The 23,933-nt window shown below is 45.9% G+C and overlaps 1 protein-coding gene across 1 annotated transcript in view; it reads right to left on the minus strand.

Moving 5' to 3' along the window:
• Positions 1 to 23,933, minus strand: part of LOC119978203 (Na(+)/H(+) exchange regulatory cofactor NHE-RF2) — a 144,755-nt gene that overhangs the window by 113,822 nt on the left and 7,000 nt on the right. The gene's annotated exons all lie outside the window — the stretch shown is intronic.

Here is a 23,933-nt window from a genome sequence, read left to right on the forward strand (position 1 = left end):
GTTGGGGGCGGGTGCGGGGAGAGTCTTTGATACGATCGGGGGACCCTGGATGATTGGGCTCTGGACAGGGTGCTATCCTGGCACCCTAACAGTCACCCTGGCACCTCCTGGACACTGGTCATGCCAGGGTTCCCAGGTGCCAGTGCTAACCTGGCAGGGGCACTGCAGGGTGCCTTGGTGACATTTTGCCTGCACCAGGCATCAGGCCCAGGAGTGCCCTGCCATTTTAAGGTGGGGTGCGGGGCGAGGGGGCGCAATGACCCCTTATAGGAGAGTTGGGGCATTTGGTGGGGTCCAGAGGCCGTGGGGGGGGGGGGGGGGGGGGGGGGGAGAAGAGTGCCTCGACATTGGGGCACCGTTTAAAAATTGCTCCCCAATGCACTGGTGAATGGAGCACGTTAGTTGCAGGAAACGCTCGGCAGGGATTTCCTCACTGAGACCCAGAATGGACGCAGAGTGTGGTCGTTCTCGGCAGTGCCAGGGAGCGCCTGGCTAACTGTGCGCGACCTGGCACTTTTTCATTTCTGTTAAATCGCGCCCCTCATTTCAGGTTATCTTAAGAATTCTCTGTAAACTAGGAATTTCAGAGGATGCAGGAATTCCCAAACGGGCAGGGGCACCACCTCTCCCTGGTTCACCACTCCCTTGCCATTCTTACTCCCAAACTTCCCAGATTTGACTGTGTCAACAGCAGTTACCCAGCTTGCATCAGGCTGAATAAAGGCAGCCAGAATGGAGATGATTAAATCATTTCCTCATCAAGTCCCGTAACAGCCTCCCCGAACAGGCGCCGGAATGTGGCGACTAGGGGCTTTTCACAGTAACTTCATTGAAGCCTACTCGTGACAATAAGCGATTTTCATTTTTTTTATTTCAAGTCACGATTGGAGCCCGCACTTCTGAAAGTGACTGGGGTTTAGTGGCTGCATATAAATGGGACCACTCAGCTTGAATTCAAATTTTAAAATGTTCTCAGCATATTACCCGATCATCCAAATCCGTGAATTAAAATCCGTGAATTAAAATTCTCCCTCCATCCCTACAAGCAGTCAGGATTGCTTCATTCGTCGAATTCAGGCCTCATGCAGATCCCCAATTTGATTCACTTCAACATTGAAACCATGGTTTAAGCTGCTTAGGCTCCAAGGTCTGGAATTCACTCCCTATACCTCCCTCTCCCTCACTCCGCTAAATCTACTGCTTTGTCCAAGCTTGGACACCTGTCCTAACATCTACGTTTGCTGCTCAGTATCAAGTCTGGTTTGATGGCGTTCCCTGTGAAGCAGCTTGGAGTGTTTTACTATGTAAAGGCACTACAGAAAGAATGTTGATACTAATGTGGTATATGATGGAGGGATAATACAGAAGTTTGAATTTTACCTTCAGCAAGTTTATTCTGCATGCAACTCAGCAGAGATACAAACTCCATATAAAATCCCCTGCAACTGTCCCAGCGGTGTCCATTTATATTCTTTTGCAGGTTGAGCCAATAACCATTACCTGCTTTTAGTAAGGCAATTAGCTTAACAATGTTATTGTTGCAACATGTACTTGCTGATACATTGACAATGTAAACCGTTGTTGTTGCTGGGCAGAGGTGTGAATGCCACCCAACCTTAATAATGACTACTCACTCAAGCATCGTCTTGACAGATTGGGTTCCATCAAGACGCAAAAGGGTACTTGTACTCTACATCCTCACTAGCTTAACAGACAGCTTGACCCACTGAAGGATGGTCAGCAAATGTACAAGAACTTTTCATAAAAGGAACAAGAGAAGTACAGTTGGTAGTGTAGAGAGAGAGAGAGACACAAAGAGAGAGAGAGAGAGACACAAAGAGAGAGAGAGAGAGACACAAAGAGAGAGAGAGAGAGAGAGAAACACAAAGAGAGAGAGAGAGAGAGACACACAAAGAGAGAGAGAGAGAGAGAGACACAAAGAGAGAGAGAGAGAGAGAGAGAGACACAAAGAGAGAGAGAGAGAGAGAGACACAAAGAGAGAGAGAGCGCGAGAGACACAAAGAGAGAGAGAGCGCGAGAGACACAAAGAGAGAGAGAGCGAGAGACACAAAGAGAGAGAGAGAGAGAGAGAGAGAGAGAGCGCGAGAGACACAAAGAGAGAGAGCGAGAGACACAAAGAGAGACACAAAGAGAGAGAGACACACAAAGAGAGAGAGAGAGAGAGACACAAAGAGAGAGAGAGAGAGACACACACACAAAGAGAGAGAGAGAGACACACACACAAAGAGAGAGAGAGAGAGACACACACGCACACACACACACACACAAAGAGAGAGAGACACACACAAAGAGAGAGAGAGAGAGACAAAGAGTGAGAGAGAGAGAGACACACAAAGGGCGCGATTCTCCGCTCCCGCGCGGCATCAGGAAGGCCGTTGTGAACTCGGCTGACTCGCACCCTATTCAACCCCCTCCCCCAGGGGGCTAAGAGCGGCGTGCTGTGAATCTCGCGGCCAGCGTGCCTAATGATATATCAGCCACGCATGCGCAGGTTGGCCGGCTCCAACCAGCGCATGCGCGGTTGCCGTCTTCCCCTCCGCTGCCCCACAAGACGTGGCGGCTTGATCTTGCGGGGCGGCGGAGCGGCAAGAGTGCATCCCTTGGAAACGCCGGCCCGACGATCGGTGGGCACCGATCGCGGGCCAGTCCCCTCCCGAGCACGGCCGTGGTGCCCGCTCCCCTCTCCGCCCATGTTCACGACGGCAGCGACCAGGTGTGGTTGCCGCCGGCGTGAACAGGTCGGGAACGTCAGGCCGCTCGGCCCATCCGGTCCGGAGAATCGCCGGTCGCAGTGAAAAATGGCGAGCGGCAATTCTCCGAGCAGGGGAGTGGGAGAATCGCGGGGGGTGCCAGGGCAGCGTGTCATGATTTGCCCGGCCCTCCCGCGATTCTCCCACCCAGCATGGGGAGCGGAGAATCGCGCCCAGAGAGAGAGAGAGAGAGAGGGAGAGAGACACACATGAAGACAGAGAAAGAGAGAAAGACACACACAGAGAGAGAGAGAGAGAGAGAGAGAGAGAGAGAGAGAAAGACACATATAAAGTGAGAGAGAGAGAGAGAGAGAGAGAGAGAGAGAAAGACACATACAAAGTGAGAGAGAGAGAGAGAGAGAGAGAGAGAGAGAGAGAGAGAGAGAGAACCTATTTAATCTGAACAGCAAATGGAAATTTGAAACAATACTTAAACCTGAAAATATTACACCGTCAAATCAAGGTCAAAACTTTAAACTACAAAGTCTATCGTTTCAGGGCTATACAAGGATCATACCCTGGACACTAGAAAATAAAAGAAATTAAGACCTTGCATACGTTTTGCTACAAAACAAAATGGGGGGGGGGGGGGAAAAGAGATTGCATTGGTCAATTTAGACATTTATTTACAATAAAACCTCCTGGTATAAAGAGACTAGAAGTGCTTTTGGCAACAGAAACATTGAACATGTTTCAAGCTCTCCCAGGAGAATCTGGAACAATTTCTGTATTAATCGTTCAAATACATTCCCATTTCCTGTACAGATGGCAGTGAGGGTTTCCAGCAGAGTTCTCCAGTTTTACTCACATTCGCCAAACCAAGCTTTCCATTTCATTACCTTAATACAAAACTGCTGGGGTATATCTTTCTCAGTCTTCTTTCTGCATCTACAACAAATGCAATCCGTTTCCATTACATTAATAAAAGCACGGTAGCACAAGTGGATAGCACTGTGGCTTCACAGCGCCAGGTTCGATTCCCCGCTAGGTCACTGTCTGTGTAGAGTCTCCACGTTCTCCCCGTGGGTTTCCTCCGGGTGCTCCGGTTTCCTCCCACAGTCCAAAGATGTGCAGGTTAGGTAGATCGGCCATGACAAATTGCGCTTAGTGACTAAAAAAGTTAGGAGGGGTTATTGGGTTACGGGGATAGGGTGGAAGTGAGGGCTTTAAGTGAGTCGGTGCAGACTCGATGGGCCGAATGGCCTCCTTCTGCGCTGGATGTTCTATTAAATAAATTCCTCGAGTTTTTGCAGGACTTGGCCATTCACTCCAAATCCAGCAGCTACAATGGGCTTAGTGAGCGAGCCGGATAGGTGGTTTGGATTCAGTAAAACAGAGACAATGTTTTGTGATCATTTCAGCATTAAACAAACTTGGTCAGTGCCCCTATCCTCAGCTTCCATGAGAACAATCTCTATTGACATCTGAAAATTTACATTAACTGCTGCCCCATCTGAAATGCTGAAGTGATGCTGGTGATTCAACTGCAATACTCTCTCTTTCAAGTGACACAATCCTGAGGTGAACAAAATAAATCCAGGACACTATTCTGAAGAAGGGTAGGAGATTCCCCCCGTGCGCCACCCAATATTTCTCCACTAACAAACATCTTGTGGCCATTTCGCACACTGTAACACCTAATACTCTTCAATACAATGCAGAAGATTCTAGAAATAAGCCAGTCATGTGGTGTTTTTCTCCATTTAAAGAATGAATTATCAATTCTCTTGCAAATTCACTATAATAGATTTTTCAGCGCCAGTCAAACTGCCTTTCAGCCCATCCCCAATATTTTTCTAACTAGTAAAAAGGCAAGGGGCAACAAACAATTGCACCACCCAAGCACCAGGCAATGATCATATCCAGCAAGCATTAAGACCCGCCATAGAGATTGTTAACCCCTTTTAAAGATATTTACATTTCCAGCAGCTGCCTAATGGGTGTAGGAGGACAGGAACCGTGAGGATGGCTGGTAATGTGTGGCGGCAGGGAGGCAAGTAATTAAACCTCCAGGCATATTGCCCAACCAGAGTTGCAACCCACACCAGGTCAGACAAAGGTGATAGGAACAGCTCGATTGATGGTTGGGAACTTGACATTTCCTCCCACCTCCCCCCCCCCCCCGCCCCACCTCCTGTGTTCATCCTCCACATAAATCATCTTGAAGTTGTACATTAATAAAAGGCGGTTAAGTAATGTAATTCAGGCCAGAAGCAGAAAATCCAACATTTGTGTTTTGGAAATGTCAAGCGCACATTACTGTAAGACTACTGAAACTAATAGAAATTCTTTGCAACAAACCCCAGGTCCATCAATATTGGGGAATATTTAGATCAAGATTTAGGTTACAAAAAAAAATAGATCACAAAACCCATTTAATTAAATATGGTTGCACTTTAAAAAAAACTAGAGTGATACATCAAAATAGATGATAAAAACTGCCTTCAGATGGTTGAATTTTCTTGCATTCAAGTAGCTGCAAGCATAAATTCTTGGGGAATGCTATGAAAGATACATTGCCAAAGGAGCAAAACCAACCAATGACCAGCCTCTTTCAATCCCTCCAGTAGGCAAGCTGCTTCTGTGACAGATCACTGTGTAAAGCAGAAGGAAATGGACCGAGAGATTGCATATCCCTTCATTATACTTTCAGGCTTGCCTGGACTGAATAGCCTTTTCTCATTGCATCCAATTAATTATTTCCCAACTTATTATTTGCCTTAATTATCTCCCAAAGAAAGTTACTGGGACTGATCATCTTCAAAATATCTAGTTTAACTCAAAACCCTCATCAATCAACTTTGGGTAGGTGCAGTCTGTACACAAGGCCGGGGAAAGTTTATCCAGAGCTGCAGTATTAAAATGGCTCTTCATGTCTGGACTGAGAGATTCTGACTGATTGCAGGACGCAGGAGCGGAATAGAAGTGAAGCTAATTGTGTTAGGCAGTCCCATGCACAGGAAAAGGCAACAGCTAGAGCTGAGGGATGATGGGAATGGAGCTGGGATAAGGATGGAATTAGGGTCCTGCCAATTGTACAGAGAATGGTAGGCAAGGTACATCCTAATTCTCAGGCTTCATCTACACAAGGATTCAAGTGGCAACCTGGTTTTGCTAAAGTGACTTGCAGGTCACATTACCAGCTCCAAATATCCAGGTCTACCACACAAATTTCAGCCCAATTCCTCCACTCATGTCAATGCTAGATGAACCGATACTTCCTTCAACTCAAAATCACAAGGATGGAGGTGCCTCACAACATGATGCAAGATTTGTTCAGGAGATGTTGCTCAACAAAGACCAAGAGAAGAACAATGCCCGTGCAAACACTCTGCTGTCGTCACTGCAGATTGTGACATTCTGGATTATTTATAATAATCACCCCTCTCCCTTTACTTCTTTAGTCCAAATAACAACTTTTCTCAACTTTTAAACAACAGATCTAATTGAACATTAGATACATTACTTTGCACCATGACATTTTTGACATATATACAATTTAATAAGACAGTCTCTCAGGTGGACGTGTATATCTTTTGGGTTGTACTCGATGTTCTGGAATCTGGCTACTCGAGACCTTTGAAGTGTCTTTCTTTTCTTCTGTTGGCAATGCGTCCTGTTCAGTTATTTCAGTGTCCGTTTCCACTGGTACTGAAGATTCCTCAGAAACAGAATTTGTCTCATGTTTAGTCTCTGATCTGAAGTATCACTGCTTAGATTTTCCAATGGAAATACTTCCTGGAAAATGTTACTGATTTCACTTTGAGAAGGTCGTAGTTGGTCAAGAGTACCTTGCCAAATGTTCCCATCCTCCGTCTGTACAGTGTCTCATATTCAGTCTATATAGTGCATGATATTGGACCTGTTTTTGCCAGGATAACTGCAGGTGCCATTTCTCATTTGCAGTGTAGCTTGTTAGCACTTTCTCGCCTTGAGTAAATACTCTTTTTTTTTAAAAAAGAGTTGTTCCCTCCCAACAATCTGTGCTTGTTGTTGTCGTCATTTGACAATCTCTGGAGTAAACAGTGATATCAAAAGGTCAAACATTGTTCTTAGCTTTCTTTTGAAAAGCAGCATTTCTGCTGAACTCAGTGTTGTTGCATGTGCGGTGTTTCAGTATGATAAAGATGTTATTTACTCATCAAAAAAAAAACATTTTATTAAGGTACTTATAATTTTATAACAATAAACGGTACAAATACAAATATAAACATAGTGCAAAAAACATCTCTCCATTTCTCACTAATCCCACCTACCCTAAACACAAAGGTTATTTACTCATCTTGACAATATGCCGTGATGCCTTGATGGTATGTTTAAGTAAGTGTATGAAACGCTTGGCCAATCCATTTGTGGAATGGTATGAAGGCGACTTAATGTGCTGTATACCATTTCCTTTTTAAGTAATCTTCGAACTGCTTGAATGGAGTTTCATGGTCACTTACGACCTGCTCCTGTCTACCAAATCTAGTAAATGTTTCATTCAACTTCTCAATAGTTTGTTTTGCCATCTTGGGTTTCATTATCATTACTTCCGGCCATTTAGAATGTGCATCTACAATTACGAGGAATGTGTTCCTCAATTCGGCATAGCCTATGTGTATGTCGGCTACTCTCATGGATGCAAGGGTTGCCGTGGTGAAGTGTTCCTTAGTTTAACACAAGATTGACATTGCTCCACTTTCTCTTCGATTTGAGAATCTAATCGTGGCCACCAAACTGCTTGCCAGTTCCTTCATCCTCACCATACCAAGACGTACCTCGATTTTTAATTCATTTACGGGATGTGGGCGTCGCTGATTAGGCCAGCATTTATTGCTCATCACTAGTTATCCTTCAGAAGGTGGTGAAGAGTTACCTTCTTGAACCACCTGACCGGAGGTGTAGGTGCACCCACAGTGCTGTCAGGGAGGGAGTTCCAGGATTTTGACCCAGTGACAGTGATGGACCGGTAATATATTTCCCGAGTCAGGATGGCGAGTGACTTGGATGGGAATCGCCAGGTGGTGGTGTTTCCAGGTATTTGTTGCTCTTGTCCTTCTAGATGGTTGTGGGTTTGGAAGGTGCTGCCTAAGGAACCTTGGCTAGTTCCTGCAATGCATCTTGTAGATGGTACACACACTGCTGCCACTGTTTGTCGGTGGTGGAGATTGAACGTTTATGGCAGGTGGTAGCAAGCATGCCGGCTGCTTTGTCCTGGATGGCGTTGAGCGCTGTTGGAGCTGCACTCATCCAGGTAAGTGGAGAGTATTCCATTACATACTGACTTGTGCCTTGTAGATGGAGGACAGGTTTTGGAGTGGGGGGGGGGGAGGGGGAAGGGGTCAGGAGGGGAGTTGCTTACCGTAGAATTCCTAGCCTTTGATCTGCTCTGGTAGACACAGTATTAACATGGCTGGTCCAGCTCAGTTTCTGATCAATGGTAACCCCAGGATGTCAAGGGGTGATGGTTAGATCCTTTCGTGTAGGTGGTGGCCATTGTCTGGCATGAATGTAACTTGCCATTTGTCAACCCAATCCTGGATATTGTCCAGGTTTTGCTGCATTTGGTCATGGACTGCTTCATTATCTGAGAAGTCGCAAATGGTGCTGAACATTTCTGACCTTATAATGGAAGGGAGGTCATTGATGAAGTAGCTGAAGATGGTTGGGCCTAGGACATTACCCTGAGGAACTCCTGCAGTGATGTCCTGGGGTTGAGATGATTGACCTCCAACCACCACAACCATCTTCCTTTGTGCCAGATATGACTCCTACCAATGGAGGGTTTCCCCTCCATTTCCCATTGATGCCAGTTTAGCTAGGGCTCCTTGATGCTATACTTGGTCAAATGCTGCCTTGATGTCAAGGGCAGTCACTCTCACCTCACCACTGGCATTCAGCTCTTTTGTCCATGAGGTTGATTAAGGATCTTGTTTTACGCAAGCAGGAAAAATAATCACTCTGGACCCATAATAAAACTCCACTCTGGACTGTCAACTTAAGTCTTCCTGTGATGTTAGCTGGAGATCTGGATTTTTGTGATGTCTGTCAACGTTCCTTTTCAGGCCATTTCCATAACCTTCCCCATCACTAGGTTGGTTCATGTGTATCTCAGTACTGGAGATGAAGTCACAGGTACATTATCCATGTGTGAGAAATTTAGGATGAAGAAATGTTCTTTGAGGTGTTGCTCAATTTGTAATGGCAATCTTGACAAAACATCAGGATTCACATGTCGCTCGGATTTACGATATTGAATATCGTAGGTGCGCGCTGATGGTATCAAAGGCCATCTCTGTGACGTACTAGCTGCAGAATACCCGTATATCGCCCGAAGATTGTCGTCATCAAGGGTAGGTGATCGGTGAAGAGTGTAAAATGACATCCATAAAAAAAGGTATTAACCTCAGCTTGAGATTGTAGTGAGCCAATAGCTCCGACTTCTAGAAGGCTTCTTTGACCTTGTTACACGCACTTTAGCATTCTTTTAGACCAATGCCATTCACATTGGCTTCAATAGCGTTGCTACCCATAATCCCAGAAACTTCAGTTGCTTTGAGGGCATGGTGCTTCTAAGACTTCTATCATCTGTTTCAGTTCCTTGTGCGAGCCATCTTTATCATTGATGTGACCCAGGTAGTTTATGGATGTCTTGAAACAAAGTGACACTTTTCCTTTTTAAACTCAAGAAAGTAAACATTCCAGTGTAGCTTCAATTCTTCAGTGCTCTTATTCACTTGAGCTGGCGATTAGGATGCCATCTAGATAATATTTACACACCATTTAGCCCACTCAGAATTTTGCTCATAAACCTCAGAAATGGAGCAGGTGCCTGTTATCCCAAATGGAAGTCTCCTGTCCTTTGTGCATCATGATAGTGAGTAATGGTTGTGATTTTGCAACCACATTAGTTTGGCAATATACCTGCGATAATTTCATTTGAAAAAAAAAACTGAATTTCTGACTTCCAGCCCAGCAAACAAGTCTTCAATCAGTGGCAGTGGACAGTGATCTGCGCACAATACCGGGTTTGTTAAAGTCTCCATTTTGCAGCCATCTCGTTTTAGTACAGGGACTATTGGTGTCGCCCAATTATTTGTAACTCGATCATTGATCCCTGTTTGGACTAGTCTTTCTCACCTTTCATCGACTTTTGGCCTGATGGTGTATGGCAAGATTCTGGCCAAGACATTTCTGGAGCCAGAAGTTAAAGCCTCTGCCATCAAAGCAAGACATTTTGACATACTGCTTGGATTAATTTGATTTGGACTTGAACCGTGGCCATTTAACTTAGTTTTCAAACACCTTTATTACTTTTCCAGAAGTTGCTGTTGATCATTCTTTTAATCAACCAATTGATTGACCGCTCCCCAGTGAAGTTTGATTTTTCCCCAACTATGTTCCACCGAATAAAACAGGAAAGCTTCCCAGACAATGTGGAGAGGCAACTCAGCTGCTTGCCTATTACTTCCACTTTTACCATCATGTATCCTTTTACTAGTTCGACCTATTTCAGTGTACGCCCATAGGATAACATTTGATGGTGTCAATGGCAGAGGTTTTGGGCGAAATTCTCCCAGCCCCGTTCCAGGCCGAAGAATCGCTGCAACTGCACCACGCCGCCCAGACGCCGGCGCGCGATTCTCCGAGGTGCGGAGAATCTGCGCCATTTGCACCTGCGTGTTTGGCATGGCGCCGGTTGAGAGCCGCTGTCCGCGGCTGGGCCGCCGATTCTCCGGCCTGGATGGGCTGAGCGGCCGCGTGGAAATGGCAGAGTCTCGCCGGCGCTGTTCACCCCGGTCGCTGCCGGTGGGAACTCTGCGTGAAGGGTCATGGGCAGCCTGTGGGGCGGGGAAAAGCACTCCTTCACCGGGAGGGGCCTCCGATGGGATCTGGCCCGCGATCGGGGCTCGCCAATCGACGGGACGGCCTCTTTCTCCTCCTCGCCCCCCCCTCCCAGGCCTACTTTGTGCTGCTTTAGGCCACAGAACCCCCGCGCCATGTTGCGGTCGGGGCCAGAGCGCTAAAGAAGTCCCCCGCGCATGCACGGGTTGGCGCGGCCCAACTGCGCATGTGCGGGTTGGCGCAGCGCCCATTTGGCGCCAGAAGGGAGGCCTGGGGGGGCCAGAACCGGTAGCCCCCTCACCCGTTTCGTGCCATCGTGAAACGTGTCGGCGTTCACGACGATGCAAACACTTCAGTCTTCATTTTGGAGAATCGCGCCCTCTAACTTCTGGCTATAGATGGTCTCCAGTATCAATGATACTGGGGTAGCTGTAACCACTTTCATTTCGACTGGTTACCATTAGGTTTTGGGAATACCCTCAAATTTTGTCGATCGCCCCGTACTGACAAGACAAGGCATCTAGTTTCAGCTCTTAGAAATTAGCTTGTAGACTCGACTAGTAGGCTGAGAGGTTTTGTTTTATAACACATCTTAGGTGTTGGTGATGTTTGCTGTGTCCAGCATGCTTGGCAATGTGGCCCTTTTGGCCACAGTTCTTAGCACTTATTTTCTCTGATCTAGTATTCCCCCACTGAGTGCACATCGATGGTACGGTTGTACTATTGCAAACTTGTTTGGTGGTGTCCGCCTTGTGGATCTTCATTCCAGCTCCTATCTGTGAACCCTCTTTTGCTGCTAGGTCCATTGACATACCAATTTCTACAGCTGGGTTGGAGTTAAGGCCCTTTCGGTAAGCAGCTTCGTAGCGGAGTCCACATAAGGATATGAAGGGTATTGTCTAGTGTTGCACCAAATTCAACAGTATTTTGCTAATCTTGTTATGGTCGCCACAGACTCCAAGATGCTTTCACCTTTTTCCTGACCACAGCGGTGGAACAGAAATCTTTCTGCAATTATTAGTAGTCTTGGTTCGAAATGCCCTCAATTGCAGGTTTTATTTCCCAGCTTTTCAGGATGGACAAGGTTTTGCAGTAGCATAAAAGTTTTTAATCATTGAATCCAAGGCCAAACAGTGCAGGAGGCCATTTGGCCCATCGAGTCTGCACTGACCCTCCGAAAGAGCACTCTACCTAGGCCCACTCTCCTGTCCCATCTCCGCAATCCTGTAACTTAACCTACACATCTTTGGACTAACCCTGCACACTAAGGGGCAATTTACCATGGTCAAAACACCTGACCTGCACACCTTTGGACTGTAGGAGGAAACGGGAGAAATCAGGAGAAACTCGTGTAGAATTGAGAGAAAGTGTGAACTCCACACTGACAGGTCAGAATTGAACCCGGTCTTTGGCTCTGCGAGGCAGCAGTGCTAACCACCGTGGTGCCCTACCGAACTGAGAAATGTTGTAGCCATTCGGTGCTCTGACATTTGATTAGCTAGGAGGCAACATTGAAATCTCTGTGCAAGTTTCAAGTCTCACCTTCTTCTTCAAATGCATCCACGCGCCACCTTTGCCTGATACTTTCCTCCCTCCCTTCCATTTGGATGATGTCTCCTAATCCATTGTGCAAAATATTTTTTGAACTTTGTCTGGACTATTGTTTGTTTCATTCGATCAATAGCATTCACAGAAGCAGACAGGCTTTTGAATCCCATTCCCGCAGCCTGTTTCACTTCGCCACTTGTGCAGTCACTGCGGGCTCGAGTCTACCCACTTCTCACAGTAAGCAAGTTTTTTTTTAAAAAAACCTTTGTTTTGACTTACTTATGGTTGTACTTAAAAAAAACCTTTTGGGCTTTTCCCTCGATCGTTTGAATCCCGTCCTGCGAATCGGAACACCCAGCTCTCATTTCCAGCTTTCACTTTTCGCAACCAGTTTTCATGCCGCAATCCTCATCGCCAGTTTACTACAAGTTATATTCTTAAATCGCCGCCACAGAGAGAAAAGGTATGGAGGTACCACACTAAATCCAAGTTTATTCAGGAGATGTTGCTCAACAAGGCCAAACAAACAACTAAACTCTACTGACATCACTACAGATTATGTGAAGTTCCACCAGCAGGGATGAACTGCTGTCTCACAGCGCCGAGAACCAGGGTTGATTCAGGCCCTGGGTCACTGTCCATGTGGCGTTTGCACACTGGCAGAGATAAACTATGGTGCGGCATGGTGGCACAGTGGTTAGCACTGCTGCCACACGGCGCCAACGACCCGGGTTTGAACCTGGCCTGGTCACTGTCTGTGTGAGTTTGTACATTCTCCCCATGTTTGAATGGTCTCATCCCCACAACCAAGAGATGCACAGGCTAGGTGGATTGGTTATGCTAAATGCCCTTTATTGGGAAAAAAAAAGAAATTTTCTAAATTTTTTTTTAAATAGCAGGGGTAAACTACCTAAATAGGTAACAGACTTAAACCAGGATGCTCAGCTCCTGACAAAAACTATGAACCTAGTCTCACTCCCGACCCACCCACCCTCCCTCCTGGCCACAGTGCACCCTAATGTTTCAAAGGACCATCAAAAGATTGAGGGGAAAATTTATCTTGGCGATTGGTTACTGGACAATTTGTATTCATAAAGCATCTGTAACATGGTAAGCCATCTTGAGGCACTTCACAAGGGCATTGTCAACAAAACTTTACACTAAACTTAAAAAATAATTAACTGGTCATACAAGTTGTCACTGTTTGTAGGATCTTCCTGTAAGCAAACACAGCAGCCATTTTCCACACTACTTTCTACTCCTTTCTCCCTCATCTACTTACCTAGTTTCACCTTAAATTAATGCTATTCACCTCAACTACACCTGACTGTGGTAGCAGGAATGTTCTCACCACTCTCCAGGTAAACAAGAAAGTTTTTCCTAAATGTCTTATTATTGGTGATAGTTGGTGACTATCCTATGTTTATGATCAGAGTTTAAGATACATTCACAAGTGCAAATATTTTCCCTACAACTGTATTAACAACCCTTCGTGATTTTAAAGATCTCTATTAGGTCACCTCTCAACGATAATATCTTAAGGAAGTTGGTGGCATAGTGTAATGTCACTAGATTGATAACCCACTTTACACGGACAAATGCGGTTTCAAATCCCACCATGGCAGCTGGTGGAATTTAAATTCAATTACTAAAATTGGGAATTGAAAGCTCGTCTTGGCGATGGTGGTCATGGAAACCATCATTGATCGACATAAAAAAACCATTTGGTTCACTAATGCCCTTTTGGGGAGGAAATCTACCATTCTTACCTGGTCTGGCCTACATGTGACCTGGATCCACAGCAATGGGGTTGACCAGTCGCTCGAATAAACTCAGCTTGTGGGCGATTAGGGATGGACAACAAATGCAGGCCTTGCCATCGATGCCCACATCCCGTGGTGGTGGTTCAGTGGTATTGTCACTGGACTAGTAATCCAGAGGTCCAGGTTTATGCACTGGATACTGGGTTCAAATAATTTTTTCCCCCCAATAGATAAAACTTGCTTTTATAATATGGAGACTTTTATCATTTATAATGAGCCCCCCTCATTCCTGTCCTCCTGACTGGTGAGAACAGTCACTATGTGCTTTGTAATAACCACTAATAATCTTGAAGGCAATCTGGTGATCCTTTGCAGCCTTCCATTCTGGACAATAAAGCCCATCTTTCTCTTGGTAATAGTCATCCTTCATCCGAGGGGCCTGCTAAGCTTCGGCAAGCTGACCCTCAAATTCTCAACATGGTTCTAGCCAACGTTGGTATTTCATAGAATCCCTAGCATGCAGGGCGGCCATTCTGCCCATCGGGTCTGAAAGAGCATTCTACCAAGACTACCATTGATCCCTACCACTTTACCTGCCCTATCTCCATAACCCCACCTAACCTGCACATCTTTGGACCATGGGAGCACACTAGAGCACCCAGGGGATACCCACGGAGAGACGGGGAGAACACGCATGCTCCACACAGTCACCCAAGGCCAGAATTGAAGTCAGGTGTCTGGCACTGTGAAGCAATAGTGCTAACCACTGTGCCACCCCATTTATTAATCCCACTTGCATTCCATGGTTTGGAAGTTTGAGAACTGCTGCCTTCAATGACCACCCTATGGGCTGGATTCTCCCACCCTGCCCGCCGCAAGAATGCCACGGTCGAACCGCGTAGAATGGAAAAATCCATTGACCTCGGGCGGGATTCTCCGACCGCTGGGCGAACTCGGCCGGAAAATCCCGCAATATATGTGCTGGATAAATTCTTTTTTTTATTTCTTTATTTTAAAAAAAATTTAGTGTACCCAATTCATTTTTTCCAATTAAGGGGCAATTTAGCATGGCCAATCCAGCTACCCTGCACATCTTTGGGTTGTGGGGGCGAAACCCACACAAACACGGGGAGAACATGCAAACTCCACACGGACAGTGGCCCAGAGCCGGGATCGAGCCTGGGACTGTTGGATAAATTCTTAACCAGGATATCAAAATTGGTCAATATCAGCACTTCTGCAATCTGTGCAAATGAATGGGAATGTAATGTCAATTGGGTACCCACCCAAAATGTTAAATCCTGTTTCGGTCTCCACAGATGCTGCATGACCTGCTCGATATGTCCAGCATTTTCTGATTTTAATTACGCTCTTGTTGCTGTTTAAAATTAATACAATACAGCCGCATCATGTGGTTACCTACATTTACATCACTCGGTAGCTTAACACTGTATACACAATGTGGATTCAATTCCACAAATTACTTCCTTCCTTCAATAGTCTGTCTCCAATGAACAACTGCTGGTCGGTATCTTTAATTAATTTGAAAATAATTTAAATAGACATCTATACGTCTGTAATGATGACGCAACTGATTTCCAAAGACTAATGTTCCCCATTGGACTCAAGAAAATAAATGTCCAGTAAAATTTCACACGCTGGAAGACACAATTCCTTGAAGCAAAGGAATATATCAGCTGTGTCTCAGGGGGTAGCACTCTTGCCTTTGCACAAAGGTTTCATTCAGAGACAGGAACACAGGCCGGCATTCCCAGCGCGGCACCAAGTGTGTCGGAGGTGTCACATTTTGGATAAAACATTAACCCCAAACACCATCTCCCCAATTAAGGAAGGCGTAAAAAAAAATCCCACAGCACCATTTTGGGTAGGGGATTTGTCCCAGGACGTCCCGGCCAATATGTATTCCCTCAGCCAACTTCACTCAAAAGCAGATTACTTTGGTCATTGTCGCATTGATGTCTGTTGAGGCCTTGCTTTGTGCAGAAGTGATTACTACGTTCCCTCGTCTTACAGCAGCGGCTGCATTTCAAATGTACTTGCATCGGCTGTGAAGCACTGTGGGACAGCTGGAGATAATGAAATGTACAACTAAAAATCCCTATCGTGCAAAAGACAGGTTATCAACCACCTTCATTGTCAGCAAAGTTTTTCTGCAAAGTAACAGGCTTTTTACTTCAAAGGATTCTCCAATCAAATTCTATAGTCATACAGCAATGTCAGATAACAAAAAAGGTAAATGTTGAATGTGTTCTTAAATTCTGCAACCACCTGCTGGACCTTTGGCAAATCCTCAATTCTCAGATGAACTGCAGAAGGGAGCATGTTTTGATGCAGAAACAAACAGAATTCATGCATAATTATGGATTCCATCCGAGGTAGCCAATGACAACTTGGTATTTATTGAACACCTTTAACGTAATAAACCAATGCGTTCCACAGGAACATTAGAAAACAAAATGTGGCCCTGAGCCACACAAGGGATTTGAGGGCAAAGGGCCAAATGCTTGATCAATGAGTTAGGTTTTAAAGCAGCGTCTTAAGGAGAGGTGGGCAGGTTTAGGAGGAAATTCCAGAGCTTGAAGTCTTGGCAGCTGAAGGCACGAACAACAATAAAATGGAGCGATTAAAATTGGAGGTGTACAAAGGACCAAGATTCGGAATGCAGATATTTCGGGAGGGCTGCAGGGAGAGGAGAGAGACAGGGAGTGGCAAGGAAGTGGATTTGAGAATTTTTAAATTTGCACCAAACAATAGAACATAGAACAGTACAGCACAGAACAGGCCCTTCGGCCCTCGATGTTGTGCCGAACAATGATCACCCCACTTAAATCCACGTAACCCGTAACCCAACAATCCCCCCATTAACCTTACACTACGGGCAATTTAGCATGGCCAATCCACCTAACCCGCACATCTTTGGACTGTGGGAGGAAACCGGAGCACCCGGAGGAAACCCACGCGCACACGGGGAGGACGTGCAGACTCCACACAGACAGTGACCCAGCCGGGAATCGAACCTGGGACCCTGGAGCTGTGAAGCATTGATGCTAACCACCATGCTACCGTGAGGCCCCTAAATCTTATCTTTTGTTATGAAGAATGGCTCTTCCTTTGCACGACAACTCTATTCTTGTCACGGGTGTTGTTTGGCAATGATCTCATCAGAAAACGAAGACTAAAAAGGAGCACATTACTATTGTCTTAACTTGGACTTCCGGCGGCGCACGCTAGCAGAGCAGTCGTGCTGGAGAGAGGCTCCCACCGGTCAGCGGCATTTCGATGCTTACCGGGGGTTTTGCCGGTCGCGATTTCTTTGGCCGTTGGGGCCTGAGGGACGGGCTCCGGGTCGGGTAGGATTGGAGCTGGTGGAGACCCCCGTGACCGGAGGAGAAGGGGCACCGAGCCCGAAGCAAGCGGCGGGGGAGGAGTGTGGCCCGAGGAGAGGCCTGAATCCAGCACGAATGTAGATGGGGAGCAGCGCACACTGGGTGGCCCCCCACTGAAAATGAATGTTTAGGATGTTTGAAGTCTGGTCCCAGGAGAAGAGATGTTTTGAACTTTGATTTTTGGGAAAAAAAACATTTATTTATTTTTAAGGAAAAAGGTTTTTTTTTTTTAAATTCTTTTTATTAAAATTATTTTTTAATATAATTTTTTATTTTGTATATTTATTTCATTATTTTATTTTTTATCCCAAGACTATTGTCTTAACTCCAGAGCAAAAATAGGTGCTGATTTCATTTTACACTTGTTCACAGGATCCAGGCAGTGCTGTATTAGCTGTGTAGTTACTGATTAGTGTCACAAGTAGGCTTACACTAACACTGCAATGAAGTAACTGTGAAAATCCCCGTATCGCCACACTCCGGCACCTGTTCGGGTACACCGAGGGAGAATTCTGAATGTCCAATTCACCTAACAAGTACGTCTTTCAGGACTTGTGGGAGGAAACCGGAGCACCCGGAGGGGAAACATACAGACACGGGGAGAACGTGCAGACTCCACACAGCGACCCAAACAGGAATTGAACTGGAACTGGCGCTGTGAAGCAACAGTACTAACCACTATGCTATCATGCAGCCCATCCTGCACAGTGTAAATGTGAGCGAGATAAGTGATGAGTGTGCCATCACACTCCTAACCCGAGGCGTACATATGGTGGAGAAGATGCAAGGGGCCAGCCTCAGCTCTCCCCTTGTAGTCAATCATTAATGAAATGAAAAATGAAAATGAAAATTGCTTATTGTCACCAGGGCCGGCTCAAGGCACCGGCAACTCGGGCAGTCGCCCGGGGCGCCATGTGCTAGGGGGCGCCAGACTCGGGTCCCGCGCATGCGCAGTTGGGCCGGTGCCAACCAGCGCATGCGCGGTGGCCGCCCTCCCCCGCTGTTGCCGCCCTCCCCCAGGGGAATGGGACAGTTCAGCGCCGACGTTTCAGCGTCTGGACGTTTCAGCGCCTGGTCGTTTCAGCGTCAAAAATTTCAGCGCTGCCGTTTCAGCGCCAAAAATTTCAGCTGGCCAGCGCTCATACATTCACAGGTCACTTTACAAGCGCAACGAGATTAACAGGGGAGCCAAAAAGCTGCAGTGCAAAGGTGGTGACACAGGTATACTTAGTTATAACACTTAGTTATTTGGCCTTTTTTTTGGAGTTTTATTACTGTGTGCCAAGTGGTGTGCAGAACCCAGATACAGAAGCCTCACCCCCAAGGTCTGCTTAAATGTCATGTCTGAAGCTTTTAAAATTTGCTTCTCTTTAAACATGGGATAAAAATCCCATGCTCTTTAAACATAGGGGAGAAAAAGCTGAAACTGTCAGTGAGAGTTTTGAAAAACCCTCCGTTGAACTACATGTCATCTGGTGTAGGTTAGAAAACAATTTACCATCTGCTCATGCGGTTTCAATAATCAATAATCAATTATCACTCCCCCCAAGGACTATTATTATGACTGCATCCCGCTCCTTTCATTCTTTTCGTCTCTCTTGAGGGTGTTATTTCTAATCATGGTGCACTCTGTTGGTCGGGTTAGTTTCCCGGGGTCCCCCTGGCTGGGGCTGGAGTGATTATCCTTTTCCTCTTAATATGAATGGGGACAGTACATTTTCCCTGCTGGGACGGGAGAGGTTTGGATTTGGATGGGGTGCAGGTCCAATGATATGGCCAGTATCCTGTTGTCCCTGGGTACTTGGGATGTTCCTTCTGGAGGATGCTTATGAGGGGCAGTTCCCCAAGGTCTTGTTTTTCCTGCTGTATGATTTTTTTTTTCTGGTGCTGAAAAGTCCTGGCGCTGAAACGGCAGCGCTGAAACGTACCGCACCCCTCCCCCAGGGCGGCACCCCTCCCCCGGTCCGCTCCCCCCCCCCCGGTCCGCCCTGAAAAGCCCTTAGCCGCCACATTCCGGCGCCTGTCCGGGGAGGCTGGTACAGGAATCGAACCGTGCTGCTGGCCTGCTTGGTCTGCTTTAAAAGCCAGCGATTTAGCTGAGTGAGCTAAACCAGCTAAACCAGAATATGATATGTTCTATCTATGGTGGCCCTCTGAAGATGTTCTATCTATGGTGGCCCTCTGAAGATGTTCTATCTATGGTGGCCCTCTGAAGATGATGACTGGTGCTTTGGAAAGCTTGGCAGCTCTAGAACAATGTGCTCAAAGTAAACATACATTCTTTATGGCTCAACAACTTTATTTTGTAACAAAGTCTTTTTTAAATTAATTTATGGATGGAATGTAGGTCAGCATTTATTGTCCATCCTAATTATCCTTGAACTGAACAGCTTGTCATTTCAGGCGGCATTTTAAGAGTGAGCCACATTATTTTGGGTATGGTGCACATGCGTGCTAGAGCAGGTGAGGATGGCAGATTTCCTAAAAACAACATTAGTGAACCAGCCAGATGGGCTTAGAAGACAACGGTTTCATGTCAACATTAGACTTTTAATTCCAGATTTTTATTGAATTCAAATTTCCATCAGTTGTGGGATCCGAACGCATTGTCCTGGGTCTCTGGATTACTATTCCAGCAACAATACCACTACACCATTGCCTCCCCCAAGGTGAACCAGAGGCAGAGAAGACATCAAAATGTAAGGGGAACCTGGCTCGTTTGGAGTAGGAAATCTAAAACTCACTGCATTATGCTAATGTTAAAGGAAGGAAAGAATAGTTTTCACGGATTCAGCTCTTGATTTCCATCCAGCAGACACACTGACAATGTTATAAATAAAACCACTTTGTTAAACATTACAAAAGACAAACTGGTCTTGGTGTGATGGCCCTCGTTGTAAAACAGCAAGAGAACAAGAACACCCGCTATCTTCAAAGAAAAGGAAGAAGTTGGCAAAAACTGGAAAATAATAATTAAGGTTTTTTTCCATTTTAGCTCCTTTTTGTTAGAAATAGAGTTTTTGTTGCCTTTGGTTTTGGGCTTTGACACCTCACCATGGTTCTATTTTTCTTAGTGTTTAGTTTATTTTCACTGTCACCATCTCCATCGTGTTCCGTGGTGCACACAGTATTCATTCCCCTTACCATCTTTGCATTGTTTCTGGTACCTTAGTCTTCACTATCCTGCCTGGTTTCAATTTTTCTTGCCCTAGGAAACCAGCTCCTATTCACCTGGATTGACGATGCTACTACCACTAGCGAATGGATGACCAGAAAATAGATGGATTCATAGAATCATACAGTGCAGAAGGAGACCATTTGGTCCATCTCGTCTGCATTGACCCTCCGAAAGAGTACTGTACTCTGGTCCACTCCCACATCTATCCCGCCCTATCCCCGTAACCTAACCTGCACATCCCTGGACACTAAGGGCAACTTAGCATGGCCAATCCACCTTACCTTCACATCTTTGGATTGTGGGAGGAAACCGAAGCACCCGGTGGAAACCCACGGAGACACGGGGAGAATGTGCAAACTCCACACAATAATCCGAGGCTGGAATTGAACACGAGTCCCTGGCAGTGTGAGGCTGCAGCGCTAACCACCGTGCCACTGTGGTGTCTGCATAAATATTACATCAATCTCACTGCAGAAACAAGACTGCGTCGGGGGAACATAGGGTTGAATGAATTTAAGTGTTGGTCAGAAGAACACCTTCACAGTCTGTAATCAGAGTCGGAATGTAGAAAAAGTGGTAGACAAAACTGCTTGCAAGAACATCCACAAACAGCAGCACCATTGTTTTTTATAAAGCAATGGGTTGAAGGACAAATGAATATTGGTCGAACCGTCTTGAGGAAAGGTTGGAGAGGTTCGATTTGTATCCACTCGAGATTAGAAGAGTAAGAGGCGACTAGATCGAAACCTTTAAGATCCTGAGTGGGTATTGACAGGGTGAATGTGGAGAGGATGATTCCTCTTGTCAGAGAATCTAGAACTAAAGAATCATCGTTTAAAAAAATAAGGGGCCACTCATTTAAGACAGATGAGGAGAATTATTTTCTCCGAGGGTTGTGAGTCTCTGGAACTCTCTTCCTCAAAAAGGGCAGTGGAAGCAGAATTTTACCGTCACCTTACCGAACTGGCTGGCTTTTTCGAGCAGCTCAATTACGGTGTACAAATATCACTACTTATTCAACGGCCATAAAATACTAAGTGACGCCCAATAAAAGGGGAGAAAATCCTAGAAATTACACCGTGAAGGCAGGATAGTGAAGAAATATGGAATGCAGCAAAAGCAGTCCAAGCGTAAAGATGGAAATTAATACAACTAAACTAGGAAGCAAAATAATAAAAGTCAAAAGCCATTATTTTGAAAACTAGACAAGTCTAGAAAAGCTGACAGGAAAATTGTAAATAAAGATGCTTAGGTCAATTGTGGCTTTACAGAATAAAAATAATAATCTTTAATAGTGTCATCAGTACATAGAACATAGAACAGTACAGCACAGAACAGGCCCTTCGGCCCTCAATGTTGCACCGAGCCATGATCACCCTACTCAAACCCACGTATCCACCCTATACCCGTAACCCAACAACCCCCCCCCTTAACCTTACTTTTATTAGGACACTACGGGCAATTTTAGCATGGCCAATCCACCTAACCTGCACATCTTTGGACTGTGGGAGGAAACCGGAGCACCCGGAGGAAACCCACGCACACAGGGGGAGGATGTGCAGACTCCACACAGACAGTGACCCAGCCGGGAATCGAACCTGGGACCCTGGAGCTGTGAAGCATTTATGCTAACCACCATGCTACCCTGCTGCCCCGACTTACATTAACACTGCAATGAAAATCCTCTAGTCGCCACATTCCGGCACCTGTTCGGGTAAACTGAGGGAGATTCAGAATGTCCAATTCACCTAACAGCACGTCTTTCGGGACTTGTAGGAGGAGACCGGAGCACCGGGAGGAAACCCACGCACACACGGGGAGAACGTGCAGACAGTGACCCAAGTTGGGAATCGAACCCGGGTCCCTGGCGCTGTGAAGCAACACTGCTAACCACTGTGCTACCATTGAGTGCTTTCTCCCTGTTTTAATCTTGTTCAGAAGCTCAAGAGATCATCTGACCACATTCTGCGACAGAAATCAGCTAGTGGAACACAATATGAACACCAGAGAATCAAAATACGCTCTTGAAAACCAGGAGAGCATCATTTCTTCTGGCCACACTCCAGCTTGCACTCAATATGCAGAAAACATATTCCATAGTGTAGCATTGCATGGCACCATCCCAGCTATGCAGTGTCACAAAGAGATTTGCAACAGGCAGAGCCAGCAAGATTAGCAACACTGATGTTCAGCACGTTAATAAAAAGATGGATTGTTAGAAACAATGTTGAATGATGTACAATCCGTATCCTTCAACAACAACTTGCATTCCTAAATCACACTCCTAACACAGCAAAACGTCCCAGGGCACTTCACAGGAGCCAACATCAAACAACGTTTGGTGCCGAGTCACAAAAGGAGACATTAGCACAAACAAGGAGGTGTTCAGGAGTGTCTTTGAGAGGGTGGACAGGGGACAGATTGGGGGAAAAAGGATATTTCAGAGTTTAGGGACCGGGCAACGGAAGACATGGCTACCAACGGTGGAGTTATTCAACTTAACACTCAAGAAGTCAGAATTGGAGGAGCACTGAGATTTTGGCAATGGAAATGTGATGATGGAATGCATTTCCTCTCCAATAATACTCATTTGAAGGATCTGGAGTCACAGTGACATTTTTCTTTCCACATATCGCCCTACTTTAATTTCTCCTACATTATAAAACAATGCCCTTGCAAAGATGGAGTTCCTCACCAACCTCACAGAATCAGGTAAAATAATGATGCGAATCGCTGTCTGGTTTTCCCATTCTTCCCCCCCCCCCCCCCCCCCCCCCCCAAGCAAAGAGCTACACAAACTCTTATTTCAGACCCCCCACCTCCAAAGTATGAAGCTCATTCTGTAGTGAAAACCATGGGCTCAAGCCTGCATTCCATCATATACATGGATACTGAATAGATAACTTGCACATGCACAAGGGTTATGGTTGCAGCCTTAATGCCATATAGCTCACAGCAAGTTTGAAGAGATTTCTCTCCAAGCTTTTCCACACGAAACGTTCCCCAGCATCAAAAAAAAGATCGACTTCATACGCTATAGTTTTGTCCATTATTTAGTACGACAACATAGAATATTGAACATACAGTGCAGAAGGAGGCCATTCGGCCCATCGAGTCTGCACCAACCTACTTAAGCCCTCACTTACACCCTATCCCTGTAACCCGATAACCCCTCCTAACCTTTTTTGTCCCCAAGGGCAATTTATCATGGCCAATCCACCTAACCTGCACATCTTTGGACTGTGGGAGGAAACCAGAGGAAACCCACGCAGACACGGGGAGAACGCGCAGACTCCGCACAGACAGTGACCCAGCAGGGAATCGAACCTGGGACCCTGGCGTTGTGAAGCCACAGTGCTAATCACTTGTGCTACCGTGCTGCCCAACAGAGGTTGGTCAGTCAGTCAGGGAGATTAACCCAGAGAGGAAAGCTTACCCT

The sequence above is a fragment of the Scyliorhinus canicula genome, chromosome 15 (assembly GCF_902713615.1).
Source record: "Scyliorhinus canicula chromosome 15, sScyCan1.1, whole genome shotgun sequence".
NCBI lineage: Eukaryota > Metazoa > Chordata > Chondrichthyes > Carcharhiniformes > Scyliorhinidae > Scyliorhinus > Scyliorhinus canicula.